We start from the raw sequence: 19,171 nt of genomic DNA on the forward strand, positions 1-19,171 counted from the left end.
AGGAGGGGCTTTTTCCTCAACCTGCAGGTTTGCAGGGGCCACATAGCACTCAGGAGCAAGCCCTGCTTTCTTCTGCCTGCTTTTGAAGACATCCTCACTGAAGCAGACCTCCAAGCTGCGAGGCCCTGTTCACAAAAAAAAAAAAAAAAAACAAAAAAAAACCTCCTATCCTGGATCTGCATACCTTCCCTTCTGCCTCCTTGAGACACTATGGAGTATGAGGTAAAGGATTCAGGATGTGGCCCTGCCCTACAGTCAGAAAAGAGATGTTCTGTGTGGTCTTGCTCTCTATGCCCTCTTCCTTCTCTAGACAAATGAATCAAGCAAATGAAACAGCTGCAGGCCTAACATCTCCTAGATCCAACAATCCCAGATACTGTTTTCCAGTCTCTGGTTACCTGAAATCCCCCATGACACTTGAGACACTTCTGAGCAACAGAAAAGATCATGGAAAATTACAGAGCCATACAAATTGGTGAGGCCTGTCTGCATGTTTAATGTTTCACACAGAGAGCTGTTTCCCTCAGCACAGGTGCATAGTTCATGCTTCTAAGTGTTTACAAGTTCTGGTTCTCTACCAGGCTCTCTTCATCTGCATTTTTTACCCTTCCTGTACAACTCAACCTCAGACTCCTTTTCCTTTGTGTCCCTGTGCTGTTGTCTATGCCTCTTCACTGAGCTACATGTTGACAGGTGAACTCTGCTTGGAAAGTTCTCTTGGCTGAAAGTACACAGCAAAAAAGGATGTGTCAAGGCCAGAAGCCCCATCCTGGAAGGGCATAGCCTCAGCCCTTGTGCTGTGCTCCAGCAGTGAAGGAAAATGAGATAGGAAGGTGCATGGGGAGCAACTCTGACTTCTCAGAAGCACGAAAGCTCCGAAGTATCTGACAGAGACCATTACAAAAAGCCACAGCAGGTCAAAGTGCAGAGGACAATGGATCATGAATGTCCATCCCCAATTGCTGTAACTATGACCCAACCTCTACACCTACGGCTCAGGGAAAATTGTGAATAAGGGATCAGAAAGATTGTAAGAGTCAGTGGACCAGATTTTTAGCTGCAAGATAGTGTCTTCTAAAGAGGAGGAGAAGATGAGTATGAGAAGGAGGAAGCAAAAGATATGAAGTGGAGGGGGTAGGCATGAAGAGGGATCTTGGAGGGCCTGAGGATAAATATAATCAAAACATGTTGTATGAAATTCTCAAAAAAGTAATAAAATATTATATTAGTAACAAGAGACCAGCCCTCCCACTAGCTGAGCACAAGACGCTCTGGGTGCTGGAGCAGAAGTACAATCTGCCAGAGATGACGACAGAACATTGAGGGAAACTTGGGGCTGGGAACTCCAGCCTGCTCAACTGTGAGCAGTTTCATTCTCACAAAATACTGCACACTCACGTCTGCCTGTCTGTGGCTGCTTTTCTGATTAAACAGTTGAGCTGAGCATTTTCAAGAGGCCTTCTGACCCTGTCTTCAAGGCGGCAATATTTACTATCTGGCATAGTGTCTGACATAGACACCTTGGCAGCCTTGTTTTAAAGTAAAAGCAAACATCCTTCCATTTACTCCATCTCGGGAGAGGACTTCCAACTTGTGCTCCTGTGAGTGGGAGCACAGTGTACATTAAGAGCATCTCCCATCGGGATGCCTTTATGGTGGGGAACTTCCAGTCCAGGTTCCTTTAGGTGGGAGCATCTTCAGTGTCTACCTTCAGGTAGAGCTCACACATGCTCAGTCTGATGAGAACTCAGCCCTGTGTTTATTGTTCTCTCCAATGAGGCAGGATGCGCAGCATTCAGTAGCCCCATCAGCTCAGCCCCATACTGAGTCCCTGCCTCTCTACCACTGGCACTGACTTTTCCCTCATGTGCCCAAGAAAGGAGTGGTTAGAGCTCTGTGACACCAGTTCCCCATTTTTGGCTACAGAGGCTGAATGAGGATCAAGAGAAATCCATAATTTACAGGCCAGACAGCCCAGCTTCTTGCTGGACACACCTTCAGGTACTTTCTGAGAAGGGAGACAATCAGGAAGGAATTTCAGGCTGCAGAGCAACTGTGGAGGGGAGCCAGGATGAAATATACAAGGTGTGGACCATGGCCATTTGAATATTTTATTGCCTCAGAACCTGTCACACCTGTCACACACTCTGGAGTGATTCAGATATGGCAGGCCTGGATAACATGGAGAAGAATTGGAACCTATGCTTTGTTTCTTAATGCTCAGGTTTCTGACTCCAGTTCTCCCCACTTCCCTTCCATGTCACCATTTTCCTCTCCTCCCTTTTCTACCATTTCTTCCTTCCCCAACGGCTTCTGCACAAGATGTGATTTACAAAAGCTTTACAAAATGCCTCATTCAGTTCTTCAACTTCATTAGAAGAATGTCAGTGGAGGGAGGAAAACTGTCAAACACTTCTGTACATGGCCATCTCACAAGCTGTCCAGTGAGTATGGCCTGATGGGAAACATCCTAGAGTAGTCTGCATGGCCATGAGTAGGGGACTCAGCAGGGTACAGGACATCTGCTGAGGTTATAGAAGTGGAATATAAAGAAACTACCAAGCCTTAGAAACTATCAGCTCACCTCCCCATAGGAGCCCCATGGTCTCTCATGGTCCTGGTTAGTGTCTGCTCACTTTTATCCATAAACACAAAGTGCCACAAATACAAATGACTTAACAGTTTGCTGACCCTCAAATCCAAGGTAAATCATTTTCTTGGTTAACATTGGTCACCAGAGAAAAAAACTATACAGAGTGAAATATAAAAGTATATTTTATGCCCCACGGGCAGGTTCAAACCGAGGTAGAACAGAACAAATGCAGCTCTTTGGGACAAAGAGCTGAAACAAATTAAAGCAATAAATCTGGGACAATGACAAAAGCCAACTTAATAGGACACTCCACCAAAGGTTCATTTGAACAAAAAACACACCATTCACACAAACCAAACACAACAGAGACCATATAGAAAATACATACATAACACACAACACACATACATATGCAATATACACAAAAACACACCCCACACATACCATATAAACATATAGAGATGATCCCAACTATACATACAACACACATACACTCACAACTCACATATATATGCAATATATGCATACCACATACACAAACTATATACACACAACTTACATTCACATGCACCGCACACATACTGGGTAAGACCCAGAGGATACATACTAATGTACCATGCACACAAACACATCATACACATACATACACATCAAACACACATACAATATATACACATATCACTACCATATGTTTTGTCTGGTATGTATGGGTGTATGTGTATGTATGTTTTATGTATATAGTTTGTATATATGCTACACAAGGCTTGTGTGTGTGTGTGTGTGTGTGTGTGTGTTCTGTATGGTCTGTATGTGTGTATTGTGTGTCTAATCTGTATGGTCTTTGCGTGTTTTATCTGGCGTGAATGGGATTTATTTGTATATATGTTGTATATGTATGTATGTATGCATATGTATGTATGCATATATATGTATGTATGTTGTATATGTATATATAGGTCGTATATGTGTGTGCTGTGTGTATAGTCTGTATGGTCTGAGTTCTTTGTTATGTATGTATTTTCTCTGTTGTGCATATATGTGTGATGTGTTTTTGTTCAAATGAACCTTTGCTGCAATGTCCTATTAAGTCGGCTTTTGTCATTGTCTCAGATCTATTTATTTAATATATATGTATATGATATATATACCAGATATGCACAGTTGTCGCACATACCTTATATCTACATGTACCATAAGCACATACCACAGGCACAGTTCACATGTGCACTGTATTCATACACACATAGCATACACACATTAGACATATATGTCATATATATAGGCCATATATACCACATTACACATACTGTGCAATACCATACTTCCTTCACGTATACACACAATACATACATACATCATGCTTACCACTCACCATTACACATACCACAATGCTCACCCACATACATATTGTACACATGTAGTATGTATGCCACACACCATCTATACAAACACCATACATTCCCATCACATAAACCCTATAAATACACACAAGCCATTTACCAGACATACATGCATCACATGCATGCTTTACACACACAAATGCACAGCCAATATCACTGTCTGTCCCTGTCATATCACCAGTGCTCCAGGAGCCAGACAAGAACAAATACCAACGGAGTGAGAGTCAGAGGAGTTATTTATGATGTGCACAAAGTGTTGCTTGTGATACTGTTTTCTGTTGCGTCTAAGTCACTGAATAATGCCCCAGTCGGTTCTGCTCCCTCCAGTGAACTTTGTGTTGATGGCTTTGCAACACATCGTATGTTCAAGACACTTAGGAGGTGGCTGGGAAACCCCGCTTCAGCAGTAAATGGTGCCGATTCTTTACAATACCAGCGTTTTCATCAGCCTCATCACTGCTGTCAATCTTAAATCTGATTAACAGCAACAATAGCAATAGTTTTCATTGTTCCTCAGATTTGGGGGCTGAGGTCAAGTATAGCAACTGTTAATTCTCGGGAACCCCTATCTACAAAGACTGGATCACAGAAAAAGAGAGAGAGAGAGAGAGAGAGAGAGAGAGAGAGAGAGAGAGAGAGAGAATGAGGTTCCAAAACTTGATGCAAAACTTGTGCAAATCAGTTGCACAAGTTGTGCCTTGCTTCACTCTAGAGATGCATCTATGTTGGTCCCGGCCAGGCCTGTGGACATTTCCTCAGAAGGTGGCAGTGAGAGGATTAAGTCTTTCTTCGTCTCTGAGACTTGCTGCTTAAGTTTCAGTTCAAATCCAACACGAATCACATCCTTTCCCTGCAGAATCTTTCTTCATTGTGCCCTTCACCCCAAGCAGGGCCACCTCTTGTGTGGCGGTCTGTATAGCAAGCATAAGAAGAAGGGTTTGGATATAGTTGTCCACTGCCTCCATTGTGGGTAGGACTACATCCTTCATGTGTATGCAGCCTGGAGTCTGTCTGTGATGGGGATATAGTTCAGTTAAAGAGCACTAGCCTAGCTAATATGTGGAAGTCCCAGTTCTACAAAATGAGAACACACACACACACACACACACACACACACAGATGAGAGAGAGAGATTCATCTTAATGGTCATACTTCCCAGGTCCTACCAACTACATATGTCTGTTGTTGATATCTTTGTGACTTGGTCTCCTTCCCATGTAAAGTCAGAGTGATGATGTCTACCTTCCACGTCAATGAGCAGTTCACAACAGTCTCTAGCACATGCCCATCTCTGTCTAGTACTACATCAGAGCATGCATGCCAGCCTGGGAATCCAACAATGAACAAAGCAGTGTAGAAGAAGGCTGTTGGTACAGATGGCCATTAGCTGCCTCAGGGACCTGATGAGAAGCTTGGGGGTTGAGGGGGGCTTGCACTAGGGCAGCAGCCAGAGCCTATGCATAGAGCTCCCACAGAAGATCAGATGAAGTCAAGGAAGCAAGCTAACCACTGCGCAGTAGAGCTGGCTGAGATCTGAATTGAATGGACTCTGTCTATTGGACCATAAGCTCCACCCATCACCATGTGACCCACCAGCCAAAGCCTTGCTGTTTCTTGGTACAAAGAACTCTCTGTACCCATTTAGAACTCTCTAACCCTGGTCTTTTACATCCTCATTCTATCAGGGAGAGCTTTTGTGTCATCTTGGCATAGTTTTTAAGCAGACAAGTATCATTTTCAAATCCTTGCTTCACCAGCTTTTGGTTGAGAAGCCACAGAAACATCCATAAACTCTGGCTTCTTTTCCTGCCCTGCAGAGGCCAAGCAGCCCTTTGTTTAAATGATGGAAACAGGACTGAGAAGTTCAGCTTTCCTCTGTGTCTGGTGCTTTGAGGAAACCCTACACCTCCCTAAGCCCAATTCTTTGCCAGACAGAGATATTAACAACCAATAAAAATGGGTTTTAAAAGTGTTACAGCACAGTTCTCCACACAGTTAGCACTCAATAAACCCTGTTGTCCATGTGACATACGTGATGCAGCCACTCCTCCATTCTCCATCATTCCTCTTTTATTTGCTTCTCACACAATTACTCACAGATGACACTATCAGAGCATCTATTGTGGACAGACTCTGATGTATTTACAAGTGTGGCCGTAGCCTTGGATATGGTAGCTTTAAGGGCATATGAGCTCATAGACAAATAGACACTGCACACCAAAGTAATGATCTGCCAGCTACAGCTCTAATGGTGTTACATAACAAGCTACTTCCTAAGCCCCATAGCTGTCGTGCTACAAGAAGCACTGTTGTTACACATCAGGTCCCATGGGCTGGCTATAGGGGCAGCTGAATTATCCTGGGTGTCATTCATTGGCTGGCTGAAAGTTCTAGATTGGACTCTTTTTCCTGCCAGTCTCCTTTCTTTTCTTATTTTTAAATTCAACTTTAATTAAAACTCCAGAGTCAAATGGTTGACATAATACACATTTTCTTACCATGCAACAACTATGCAAAAAGCTTTTCTTTCTCCAATTTGTTACTGTTAAAGCATAAATACTCAACCTATCTACATCTAAAGAACTTTCTGTTACACTGCTAATTAGTTTAACATATGAGAAGTTAGAGAATAAAAGTAAGACACAATAGGAGCGTCCATTCTACCCGTGTTATTTTCTAAGACCACAGTGTGGGTAACAGGGTGTAGATTAACAGTGGTAGCTCCTTGAATGAAAGACTGTGGACAAAAATCTTCCAACAGGCAGGATCCAAATCCTGGCAAAGATGGAAAGGAATGATATGAGGGCCAAATGGAATCCTATTGGATAGTATGGTTTGTGCAGAAGATTTTACTAAAGTCAATTGTACTTGAAGCTTTATAATCCAAAGGACTTCTGCTTTTTCAAAAAAAAGGCCCGCCCAGGTACTCCAGGGATAACATTTTAAATTCACAAAGTAGATTTCTAAGTTTGTTTCAAGCTACTGAAAGAAAGCAAAGTTTTGTTAGCTAGCCTATCTTGAAAGAAAACTGAATCAATTCATTACCGTTAAAGTTTAAATTTGTAAGTTCCTGGAGTTAGCAAAACTGCACAGGGAGAGCCATGATTTTACTCTTGTTGAAATCCAAACTCTCAAGTGACTTCTGGAGTATAGACTAACACAGGGGCACACTAAATGACTTCAAATGATTGCCATCAAGGTTAAGCTCTTGAAGGTGGGTGAGGTCTCCAATTGTAGCTGGAAGTGTTTTTTATACAATTTTGACTCAGGCCTAACTTCTTGAGGTTTTCTAAGCCGAACATTCACATATCAACTTAGATAAGCATACAGTTAGAAGCCTTAAGGTTTTCCAGAAAATACTAGAAGTTCCTGCTTAGGGGATAACCCTTTTGGATGTGATAACCATTTTGTTTTTCAATTTTTCAAATTCTGAAGTCTTCACAGGTTTGAGTGTTGAAGCGGTATGTTGAGACACAGCCTCTATAAGCCAGTCTCATAGCTGAAAGGAAACTGTGAGGACTGGCCTTACTTGGACAGATATCCACAGTAGGCTCCTTTTACTGGACAGTCCCAAGGCTAGTAAGTGCCAGCTAAGGACTTCACCTCACAATGCAGCCTCATCACTTCACGAGCTGGCCTCCCAGCTGCCAGGCTTTGAAACTTGGCACCTCTTGCCCCAGTCTCTTTTCTTACTCTCCTGTGCCAGCAGTTTCCAGGGCACGTTCTCCTCACTGATAGATGACCCTCACTCAAAAAGGTGGTTTCAACCAGGTAAGGACACTTGATACTCCACAGAGGGCTTGTCCAGTCATCTCAGTGCTCTAGGCCTGAATCAGGCTGAAGATCTATGCCCACTGTATCTACTTGTAATGAGGCAATAGAATAAGGATGTGTCTAGATTGTGCCATTTCTCATAGGCATCTTGACTCACAGACCTGGATGCAATGAACACAGGGAACAGACAGAGGAATGACGACTCAAACTTGCACTTAGAAAGCACATTTGAGAATGTAGGAATTGGAAGCAGAGGGCATTTGTCATGGACCTTCCAGGTGCTCTTGAGGGTCCAGGTGCTCCATAGGGCCCCCTGATGAGCCACCAGGGAGGAAGGCAGAGAACAGAACTGGATCACACCCTGTAATGCTTCCAGCTGGTCCTGAGTGCTTTCCAAGAAATGAAAATAACTCCCGAGGTCACTTGATAACATTGGTGAGAGGGGTCAGAAGGGCAAAACGATTTTTCTAAGACTCCATTAGTGAGGATCAGACGACCACCAGGATGTGCTTTGCCTTTCATTTCTCACCAGCATGGGTTCCCCAGGCTCCTGAGGATGGCTGCCCTGCAAATGCAAATTATTAGTTGCCATTTGAGAAGTCTTAATTATCTGGATCCATTGGAAACAGTGTCAGTTATTTGAAACCTAGAGGTCGATCGCTCAGATCAATGCTGGGCCATTAAGGCTACACGCAGTCAATAGAAACGGCCCCAGATCCCAACACAAAGCTCTGGATGCCTGAGGATCTTCATTTTCTGAAAAGTGAAGAGAAAACTTCAGTCAGACAACATAAGCACTGAGGAGGCTGACCCGCACAACCGCAGTCCTCCGGGGACAAAGACTTAGATTAAGAGTTTTCATTTTTGGATGCTTGGAAAGTTTTTCCCTTTATCCATTGCAAACTTGACCAGCTTCAAAGTGAGCCAAGCCTGAGGGGTCTTTCTATCATCATCGCTACTGCACCCCTGAGGAACCACAGAGCCCTGACAGGGAAGAGGAGGATTGGGCACTGCGCGCGTGTCACTGTCACTGCTTTGCTGGAAGGCTCAGTATTAGAGGGGACTCAAATATGATCCTCCCTACCCTAAATGCTCCAGTCAAAATGCCACCAAGCATGTCCCTCTGCTGATCCCCTTTATCTCTGTCAGTGGCACCTCACTGGAGCACAGGGTAAACATTTAGGCATCATTGTTGGTGTCTCTACAGAAACAATAGCACAGCCACACTCATGCTCCCAGCAGGACCTGTCCATTCTGCCACTAAAACATGCCCTGAATTTATCCCCTGACTTCTGTGGCCTTGTTCCTGCCCTGGTCTAGATTCCAACTGGCTCTTGTAGGAATGACATTTGCAGCCCTTTCTGTTCTCCTGTGCTGCTTGTACTGTTCAGAGCAAGCTCTGCACAGCTGCACACCCTGGCCACTGCCAAACATCAGCTAAAGGAATTCATCATAGTGGGTTCATTGGTGTCACCTGAAAAAAACATGTTTGAGGTCCTATGCTTGTATCAGTGATTATCACCTTACTCTAATCTTAAGTGACTTTTAAGATGAGGGGTGACCTAAATCTGATGGCCTGCGTCCTTATTAGAAAAGGAGACACAGACACAGGAAAGGAGGTCATGTGAAGACAGTGGCAGAGACTGAGGCAAAGGACCTCCAGGACTAGATGCAGCCAGCAGGAACTGGGAGAAGCACCCTTTCCATCAATGTATTTTAGTTGTCTAGACATACTAATTATGGACTCTGTGCCTGTTAGCACATCAATTAATCTTCTTTCCCCAGAATATAAACCTGATAATACTAAAGATGCCATTCTTGTTCTTCATTTTAGAATTGGAGAGACGGCTCAGCTGGCTGCTTGCTGCCAAGCCTGGCCACCTGAGCTCTATTTCCCAGAGAAGTAGAGAATGCACACTTCTGACCTCCACATGCATTCATGGCACACACACACACACACACACGCATGCACACTCGCACATGCACACGCACACACACGCATATACAATAACAAACATAGTCCATATTTATCATATCATCAGTGAATAATTACCTGCTACACACTAGGGGATAAATGAAGTAGGTGGATAATGCTGTAGAATTACTTTGATACTACTTCCTCATATGCTCATCTACAAACTTGTCTCATGGTTGACAGGTCCAAATGGTAGAGAAGTTCTCAGCATGGGACTTTGCACAATATGCTCCCTGCCCCTTCTAGTCCAGGCAGGAAGCAGACAGCTGTGAACAATTGGATGAATAAGGACCAGTGACCTCATAGCAAAGCAGAAATTGGGGGTTGAGTTGAAGATTCTTAGGTATATTTAGAACTGGCTGGGAGTCTGTTGGGAGAGAAGGCACTCTCAAGAAAAAAGACCCCAGGAGAGCATTAAAGTTTCAGGTAAAATGTGGGAAGTCTGCCTAAGACCCTGGAGATGCTCATAGTCCAGGAACACATGCTGCAGCTGTCAGTACCTTGGAAGTCAGTTGCTCTGTATACATAGCACGCATACCTTGGTTATAACTACCACATCTTTTTTCCAGGGATTGGGAAGGAGTCTAGGGAGGAATAAAAGAAGAATCCTCAGGTAGATAATGTCCTTTGCAAGAAGAACTCAAGGAGTCTAACAACTTTTGCCTATATGACTCTTGTTTGAGTTTAGCCTTGTAGCCAATCCCAACTGCATAGCAGCTAGAAAATGGAATCTCTTAGCAGGCTATTGCTTCTTTAAGCCAAATTAGAATTCTGCTAGGTTTTCCTTTTCTTTTCGTTTTTCTTTTTTGGTAGAAAAGAGAAAATGAACTAACATTCCGAAACAAAGTCTCAGAATATTTTTGTCCCAGGTGACACCTGCCCAGCTACCATCCTGACTCTGATGAACTTGCTCAAAGATGGCAGGCAGACCACAAAGGAAGTGATGAAACAGAATCAGGAGGGGCCAGGCCAGAGACAGGATGATTAAGCTATGAGGGCTGAATGGGCCAGCTCACATCTAGAAGGTCTGAGCTGCCAATGAGGAAGGATACAGGATCATGATATGCCTGCATCCTCCTAGCTAGAGTATCTTTTTTGAAAGGGAGATAAGAAGACAGAATTCATGATATAGAGAGAGGCATGACAGCTCTATGTAACAAATACATGGTCCTCATCAAGAACCAGGAGGAATATCTTGCTCTCTGATTACATAGCCTGATTAGTCCCCTGGTCCTATGAGCCAATGTGCCAAGATGCAAAAAGATGTATAGTTTGCCACATTTTAAAATAAGCTGACCATAAGCACCAGTGAGGAAGGCAGATGCCACTAAAATTTCAAATTTTCAAAATCTAAGTATCAGGGTCCCACACATCCAAAAGACCCCTGCCCATTTACATACCTTTCAATTCCCATCTTGTGTTCAGTGGGAAACATTTGTATCAGCTCTAGTGAGATCCCTGCCACTGCATCACACACCATGCCTGCTTGCTTCATTCATTCAACTGCTGGTAATGCATTCAGTACCAGAAGATACTCTGGGCTCAGTGTATCAAAGATCTGGTAGTCTAAACAGGAAAGACATGAGCCAAGGAAAGCAAAATATATATTGGTGATATTAGCTGACTCATCATACACAACTGTGAGAACTCAGAAACCATGCTCTGGATGATAGGAGAACACCATGAAATACCTTAACATCGAACAAACTTTTGCTGAGCGGATATGACAAGGTGGCAGAGAAGATCAGTATACAGACCACACAGGAAGAGGAAGAGCTTGTATAAGGTTTTATGGAGAATTCCAGGACTGCCAGGATGTGATAGCAAAGAGCAGAGTGACCAAAGGAGGCTTTCCCAATCACCCACCTTCCAAGGTTCCTTCTGAAGTAAGGAGTCTAAGATGACAGCTTGAGTTGCTCTACCAAGACCCCAAGCTCCATTTTCCTGTCTTTGAACCAGCTGAGCCAAGCTTTCTAAACTGCTTCTCACTGGAAAAAACAAAGGAGTTATTTGTGGAGGAGATGGCTGATGGCCTGGGAGTTATCCCCAAGTTCTCCTACAGTGCCTACAAAATAGCAGTCATTGCTGCCTGTCACTTGGGTGAAAATATGGCCACATGTATGGAATTGATTTACTACCAGAGGAAGGGGCATTAATCCAGCTACAAATTCTCTCTGCTAGGACATGAGGTGGTAAATTACAGCTAGCTAGTCAGCAGCTCCAACTCTGTGTGAAGTGTGTGTGTGTGTGTGTGTGTGTGTGTGTGTGTGTAATAAAGGAAACTCTTTCAGTTCTTAATTGACAATCACATTTTCCCATCTAAAAACCATAGCAGATAGCACAAACAGTATCAGTTTATAAAAGCACAAAGCATAGAAATGCTATCTTCTGGACTTTATTGACACTTCCAAACACAGTTAATTGAGTGAGCCTTTTGTCTGTAGTCAGAATCCCATGGTTCTGAGTATCAAAAGAGAATTAACTCAGCCAGAATAATTTATAGAATACCCATTGCATGTAAGACAGCTTTCTAAGAACAAGGGCTCATGATCATAGCCATTAATATTATTACCCCTCTAACTTACTACACACCTTTCATGTACTGACCACCTTGCATACACACCTTCTCAAAATTTTAAGCAATTGTGAAAGGCCATCTTCAGTTTTCTCCTCTACTGAAGATGAGCCACGGACTCTCAGGAGCAAAGTGGCTTGTGCATGGCACAGACAAATTTGAGCCATATTTGGTGTATTGGCTGATTTCATGTGCTAACTTGACACAAGCTAGTCATCAGAAAGGAAGGAGCCTTAGTTGAGGAAATGCTTTTATGAGATCCAGCTGTAGGGCATTCTCACAATTTAGTGATCAATGGGAAAGGGCCAAGCCCATGGGTGGTGCTATCCCTGGGCTGGTGGTCCTGAGTTCTATAAGAAAGCAAGCTGAGTAACCCATAAGAAGCAAGCCAGTAAGCAGCAACCTTCCATGGCCCCTGCATGAGTTCCTGCCTCCAGTATTCTGCCCTGCTTGAGTTCCTATCCTGACTTCCTCCAATGATGAACTATGTATGATCTGGAAATTTAAGCCTATTAAAGCTTTCCTTCTTGCTTTTTGCTCATGGTGTTTTCATTGCAGCAATAGAAACCCTAAGACACTAGGCTTGTTGTTACATTTTTTGTTACATACATTAGACTCAGGCCTCAAGGTCAACAACTCTCCTGACATTCTGAGTTTATGTTATTGGTTATGTCCCTAGGTGTAACCCCTCTCTCACACAGTTAGACCAGCTAGTCCTCTAATTGTATGGGTTCTAAGGAAGATGTAATAGGGTTTTGCCCCAAGCCTCCTCTAACCCTTTATGAAAGTGAACCTCATGTACTAATTAGCTGATGAAATACCCTTCTTAGAGTAGCCTGGAGGACAGTTCTGTGTGCCTGCAAGAGGTTAGCATTCACATCAAGAGAACAGAGAAGACTACACTGAAAGACTTTAAAGAGGTACTAAGTAAAAACTAAGGTCATTGGGGGTAGTCTTTATTCAATCTATTTTGTGTCTATAGAAAGAGAACATAGACACATACACAAAATACAGAAACACACACAAAATAAAGAAATGGAAAAAGACGGAAGGGTGGAATCATGTGACTATAAGCCAAATAATACAAGAGGACCAGCAAGCTGCTAGGAGCCAGCAGGAGTCAAGGAAGGCTTTTTGTTGGGCCACTCTAAGGGAAAGTGGCTCTCCAAACATTTTGGCTTTGATTCTAGCCTCCAGAAGGATGAGGTAGTTTATTTAAGCCAGTCAGACAATAGAATGTCTTACTACAGTTCCAGAAAACAGTTGCAAGAGGCCAAAGCAATGTCAATGTGTTTGCTTTATAAGCACTACACATCCAATGTACCCAATTTACAAATGACAGGTAAGATTCAAACCCATGTCTTTTTTCCTGAGGCTCACAAGCTGGTAAGTAGTAGGGCTGCCTGTGAACAGAGCAGAATGCTCTGGACCCCTACAAACACAGTACCAGTGTTCTCTGAGATCCAAGGTAATTCTTAGTTTTCTGAATTACGAGTTGGAGAGGCCAAGTCTGTGATCCACTGTCTCCTTGTTGGAAAGTCACTGAACACCCCAGTTTCCTATTCTGAGAAGGGAAGAGCAGATGTTGTGAGCAGTATTGCAGCATCGAGTGACCAAAGAACACTGCAAAAAATAGCAAACTAAGGAGTAAGTAGCCCATGCTTTTCTGCAGAAGAAAGTTCAGTGGGTTATCTGAGGGAGAATGTCTTGAGCACACAGTATTCTGTGCATCTACTGCACACACTCGTCAGCACTCTCTCATCCCAGAATTATCTACTCATGGTTTTATGGCCAGAGCCAGTGAAATGGAAGGAATGGGGGGTATACATTCCAACTTAAGTACAACTTCCACATTCCCAGGATGCTGATGAGAAAAGACAGAGGTGAAAACAAAGAAGGAAAGGAGGGAGGAGAGGGAGGGAGAAAAAAAGGAGGGAGAGAAGGAGAAATAGACAGACTAACACTGAGATTGAGAGTCCAGCCCAACAGTAGTTCTTCCAGCAGCAAGCTGGAGGCCTCTAAAGATGGAAACAAGCAATCTATCAAGGAAGAAATTAGGACACTAAAGGAGGGAATTGAAAATGAAGCGGAGACTGACAAGGAAGTAGATGAAGTATGAAAAGAATTTTTCTTTTTATGCATTTATACATGAGCACATCAAAACTATCACATCTGAGAGAGGCCACATTTCCATTTGCACAATGAACTTACAGCACTAAAATTCAAGATGAAGGTTGCAATGGCAGGAATGATGTGGTATCCAAGTGTGCCCTGGGCTTCTGCTGCATGTATACACACACACACATACACACACACAGAGAGAGAGAGAGAGAGACAGAGAGACAGAGAGACAGAGACAGAGAGACAGAGTGTAAGACAGAAAGAAAGACACCCAAAGAAAAAGACAGAAAGAATGCCTTGGGGAAGCCACTGGTTCTGTGAGTTCTGTCTGTTTTCAGGGGAGGCACCAGGGTTTACAGTGAAATAAGCTTGGAGCCCTGCTAAGAAGTTCATGCTCCCCTTCAGGCAAGCCTGCCACCATCATTTCAAGGCTGTTGCAATGCTTGCTGAGACCAGAGGACAGAGCAGAGACCTGGCTCTGACCTCTTGGTTGTCACCCAGGCCCCTGGCCCACTGTGGCCTGTCCTTCTAGCTCCACTGTGAATCCAGCTGTGTCTCTATGCAGCTCCCAGAGCCCCTGAGACACAAAACTTGTTACAGTGTGTCACCTGGTCCCCACCTTGCACAAGTGCACCAAGGGAGCTGGATACATGAAAGAGACCAGCAAAAAAAAAATAATTGCCAGGCTGAGAGACTCGATAATTGCCCAGTGACTGAAGTTTGCAGAGTGAGGGAGCTTTGGAGTTCAGTTAATTGATGTTCTTGACATGGGCTAAGAAACAACACGGCAGCCTGTAGTAATGATTGCAGGACTCGCTAGTCCCCACAGGGAGATGTGAGACTCTGTTTCTAACACCTTGATGTGTATAAGTGTAATGCCTTCCCCCTCCTAACAGCACAGGCAGGAGGCTCAGTTGCAGACTCAGCTTCTCTTCTGTCTCAGCTGCATGAGTAACCCTTCGAACATTATTTGTGCTTCTTTAAAATACACTTCATGATGCACGTATCAGGTCCTTCACCCTTTTTTAATTGGTTATTATTATTGCTATGGAGTTGTATCATTTGGGCCATTGCAGCACTATTTATAACAGATGAAACATGAAAAGTGTCTGTCAGAAATGAGTGGAGAAAGAATTGTGGTATGTATACCATGTTGTTTCTGCCAACGATGTGGAAAGACTACTGTATTGCTGAAGATGCCACACACTCTAGCTACAGGACATGGGGAAATCAATCTAAAAAATACCGAGAGACCTCATCCCTGCTTGGTGGCTTTCAGAGTTTCAGAAGATGCTGCAGAGGCTGCTGTTACCCAGTGGTGGACCCTGTGTGCTAAAATACTGACCCACCAGGCAAGAGGAGCTCACTGATGCAGTAGTGCCAAGACCATTATAGGACACCCCACTGCTTTCTGATCAGATTTGATGCCTGCTCTACAGGAGGGATTAATGCCTGGTACTGTAAATCTAGTCAAAAGCCCATGACTGGGAGAGCCTTGGCTCTAGGGGAGGAAACTATGGCTGTTATTTTGCTAAATGGCCATGTTGTCAAACTGCTTTCTAAATATTTATGTTTATAACCATAGACCTGGCTGCTCTCAACCATAGTAGAGAAAATTCTTATTGCACTGGGAAGCAATCAATGCAGAGACTTACCACTTGTCATAGTGTTGATAATGAGTGACTATTGGTGTTCAGCCTTAAATAGGACATATTTATCAACCCTCAAGGCTCGGAGAACATCAAGGAGGGGGCAGAAAAAAATAGAAGAGCCACACATGGTGGCACACACATTTAATACCAGTTCTCTGAAGGTGAACAGGTCTATAAAAATGGTGCCCATATCTACATATGTGGGAGGCCTATCACTAGAAAAAAAAATACCACCCAAAGAATAATGACTCTCCTTCCCCCTTGCCTATCAGCTACCAAAAATTCCCCACTAAAGAGTGGGGTCTCATGAGCTTCTGCCCCAGCTTGGTTAACATAGCAAATTTCAGGCCAGCCAGAGTTGTGTGATGAGATCCCATATCTAAAACCAGGGAGGAATAAAAAGGAATGTGTCAGAGGGTGGCGGAGAGTGCTATGAAATGCTCTCTTCTGGGCATGAAATGGCTAGTGCATTTATGAACTCAGAGTGGCTACAGTTGCACACACAAGAGCTACACAAGATTGAATCTTTCAACATTTCAGCATCTCTGGACAGATTTTAAGTGGATTCATCAGTAAAAAAAAAGTATCCATGTGAGAAGATGTATATGTTAATTAGATACTGTAATCATCTCACAGTGGATCCCTGTGTTAAAAAATTATGCTACATACCTTCCGTGTGTGTGTGTGTGTGTGTGTGTGTGTGATGTCTCCCAGGTAATTCTAAATCTATTCAAACTTATTACAAAGTCTGCTATAACACAGAGTGAAGTTAATCAGCATTTCCTTCTAGAAACTACCAAATTCCATGTCTATTGAAGAGTAATATTACATCACACTTGAATTCTTAGTGGCAAAGCACCACACCAGATAGTGATTTCTGTCAATCCAGCTGTTATCTGGATGTGGTGAAGCCCATCCTGTTTCTGGAAGGCTCTTCAGATAGAGGAGAAGAGTGAGTCTTTGTTGGTTGTCTTACAAACCTAAAGCTGAATCAGACAAGAAGCAGCAGACCTTTGGGGGTGTCACTGGATTCCATGTCATTGTATGCCCACTGGGATTCTAACCTAAGGTGTTCATAAATGAAGCTTTCTGTTCTAATTCCCTGAGGTCTCAGTATGAAGACAGTGTGTTCAGTGGCATATAGAATACTGAAAGCCAAATATTCCAAGGACCTGCTTTGTTCAAAGAACCCCCAGCCTATGGCCTTCTTGTTGACAAGGAAGAAAATGAGACCCCTGGGGAGAAGAGTCTCAATTTAATCACCAGTGAGGAGTACTGAAGCCTTCACACTTCCATAAAACATGAGCATGGGAAACAAGAAGCCAAGAGCCAAGACAAGAACTCTTCTACCACTCATTTAATTCTTCTACCTGAGTGTGAAACACCTGAGGCATTCGGGGGACACAGGACACTCCAACTGATTACTTATCTGTTTTTTTCCTTGAAAAATAACCCAAAAGTGAAATGGCTCATCTCAGCACTTATTCATCATTTTTCATGCTTCTCCCTCAACAAGCAGGCATAGTGAGAACCCTCCTTTGTGTCTTCTCCTGGGCCTCCCAGGCTTAGAGAGGAGATTCAGAAGTTCAGATCTTGGCCTAGGAAGTTCCTTTGGAGTTGGCTGAGGGACACTAATGTTATCTGTGTCATCTGCTGACCTGCCCAGCTGTGAGCTTGGGCAGAAAGCCTCACTTGTCTAGACACATAGCTTTCCACACATGGTCTCATCATATAGGACTCCTACTAATAGCTTACATTTCAATAGGATTTCAATAGATTCCAACCGGGAAAGGCTCAGGATGCGGTACTTAAAATAGCTTTTAGTTTTAAAAGCTATTTAAAGCCACTGTCTCAGATGTGACATACCAGGTATGAGCACATAGGTCTTGCAGGGGATGCAGAGACTGCCTCTGTGTGGTTCTGAGTTCAGGGTAGCTTTCTCCACCAGGGTTGTAATGCCAGACATCCAGATATCTCTTTTAAATAATGACTGCAAGTGATGCAAGCAGCTCTCATGTATTCAGTGCATTTGTCAAGCTTGGAAAGAAACCAGAGAGGCAGCGCCTAAATCAGCCTTTACTTGGTGATACCTGCTGTACACTGGTACATCTGAGCTCCATGTTATGAGGTGGGCTACAGGTAGGGTGGAAGGCTGGCAGGAGTCTGTGAATAGAGAATCCCACAGGGTTGGAATCTCCCAATTTAAGTGTGACCTAGAAACATAAAAACACCCTACAGAGAGGCAGCAACACCCTTCGCATCTCCCACATCAGCCCCAAGTAGAAAATCAAAGCATCCCCTAGAATCCATAACAACAAGCAAGCTCGGTCACATGTCTGTATACTCAATTATTATTTTAGTGTACATTCAAGGACCCTGAATTGTTTGGTTGATGTTGCCATAACAAAGTACCTTCAGTTTATTTCTGTGAACAAATCAGTACCTACCTTCAAAGTACCTTCCAGTCAAAGACAGTAGAAATATTCGTAGTTTAGATGCAGCTGCTCTGTAATTAGAGCTAATTGTGTATGCATAGGCATTCAAACACAAAATTATGACATCATTGTTTATTATAGGAATAGTATTAAAATAATAGAATTGTTTGACTAGAAAATTGATGGCATATCCAGTTGGTAAAATAGCATGCATCCAGTACCAATGGTTTGCTATATATCAGAGTTAACAACCTGGGTATGAAACTATGATTAAGATCTGACTAACTCAGTGAAGATGCTTACATGGATTCTAAAAGTAAATTAAAAATATTCCCAAATTTTCATGGTTATTTCCAGTTAGGACACTACATAGTTCCCTACTGTTCTGTACTTTCCTGACCTTCAAAAATAGATATCTATTGTTTCCAAAAATGAAAATCAAGCACTTAAGCATGATGTCATCTTGTTTTATAAAACTTGAAAAATTGCTGAAAGAGCTTATCTTGCCTTCCCTCCCCTACAGAAGGCTAGAACTCTGATTCTGAGTAACTTGTCCTTCTTTCCAAAATAGGTTCGAGATCTCGTCCATATTCTCAAAATCCTGTGGGTTCTTGGTCTCCAAGGAAAAGGAACTATTCCCCTGGCA

The 19,171-nt window shown here is 43.1% G+C and overlaps 1 pseudogene; it reads right to left on the reverse strand.

Annotated features, from left to right (window-relative positions):
• Nucleotides 1-6,595: 6,595 nt before the first annotated feature.
• On the reverse strand, nucleotides 6,596-11,156 carry LOC110552264 (leucine-rich repeat protein 1-like; annotated as a pseudogene).
• Between the last annotated feature and the right edge of the window lie 8,015 nt (nucleotides 11,157-19,171).

This window comes from Meriones unguiculatus, chromosome 8 (genome assembly GCF_030254825.1).
Source record: "Meriones unguiculatus strain TT.TT164.6M chromosome 8, Bangor_MerUng_6.1, whole genome shotgun sequence".
NCBI classification, from domain to species: Eukaryota; Metazoa; Chordata; class Mammalia; order Rodentia; family Muridae; genus Meriones; species Meriones unguiculatus.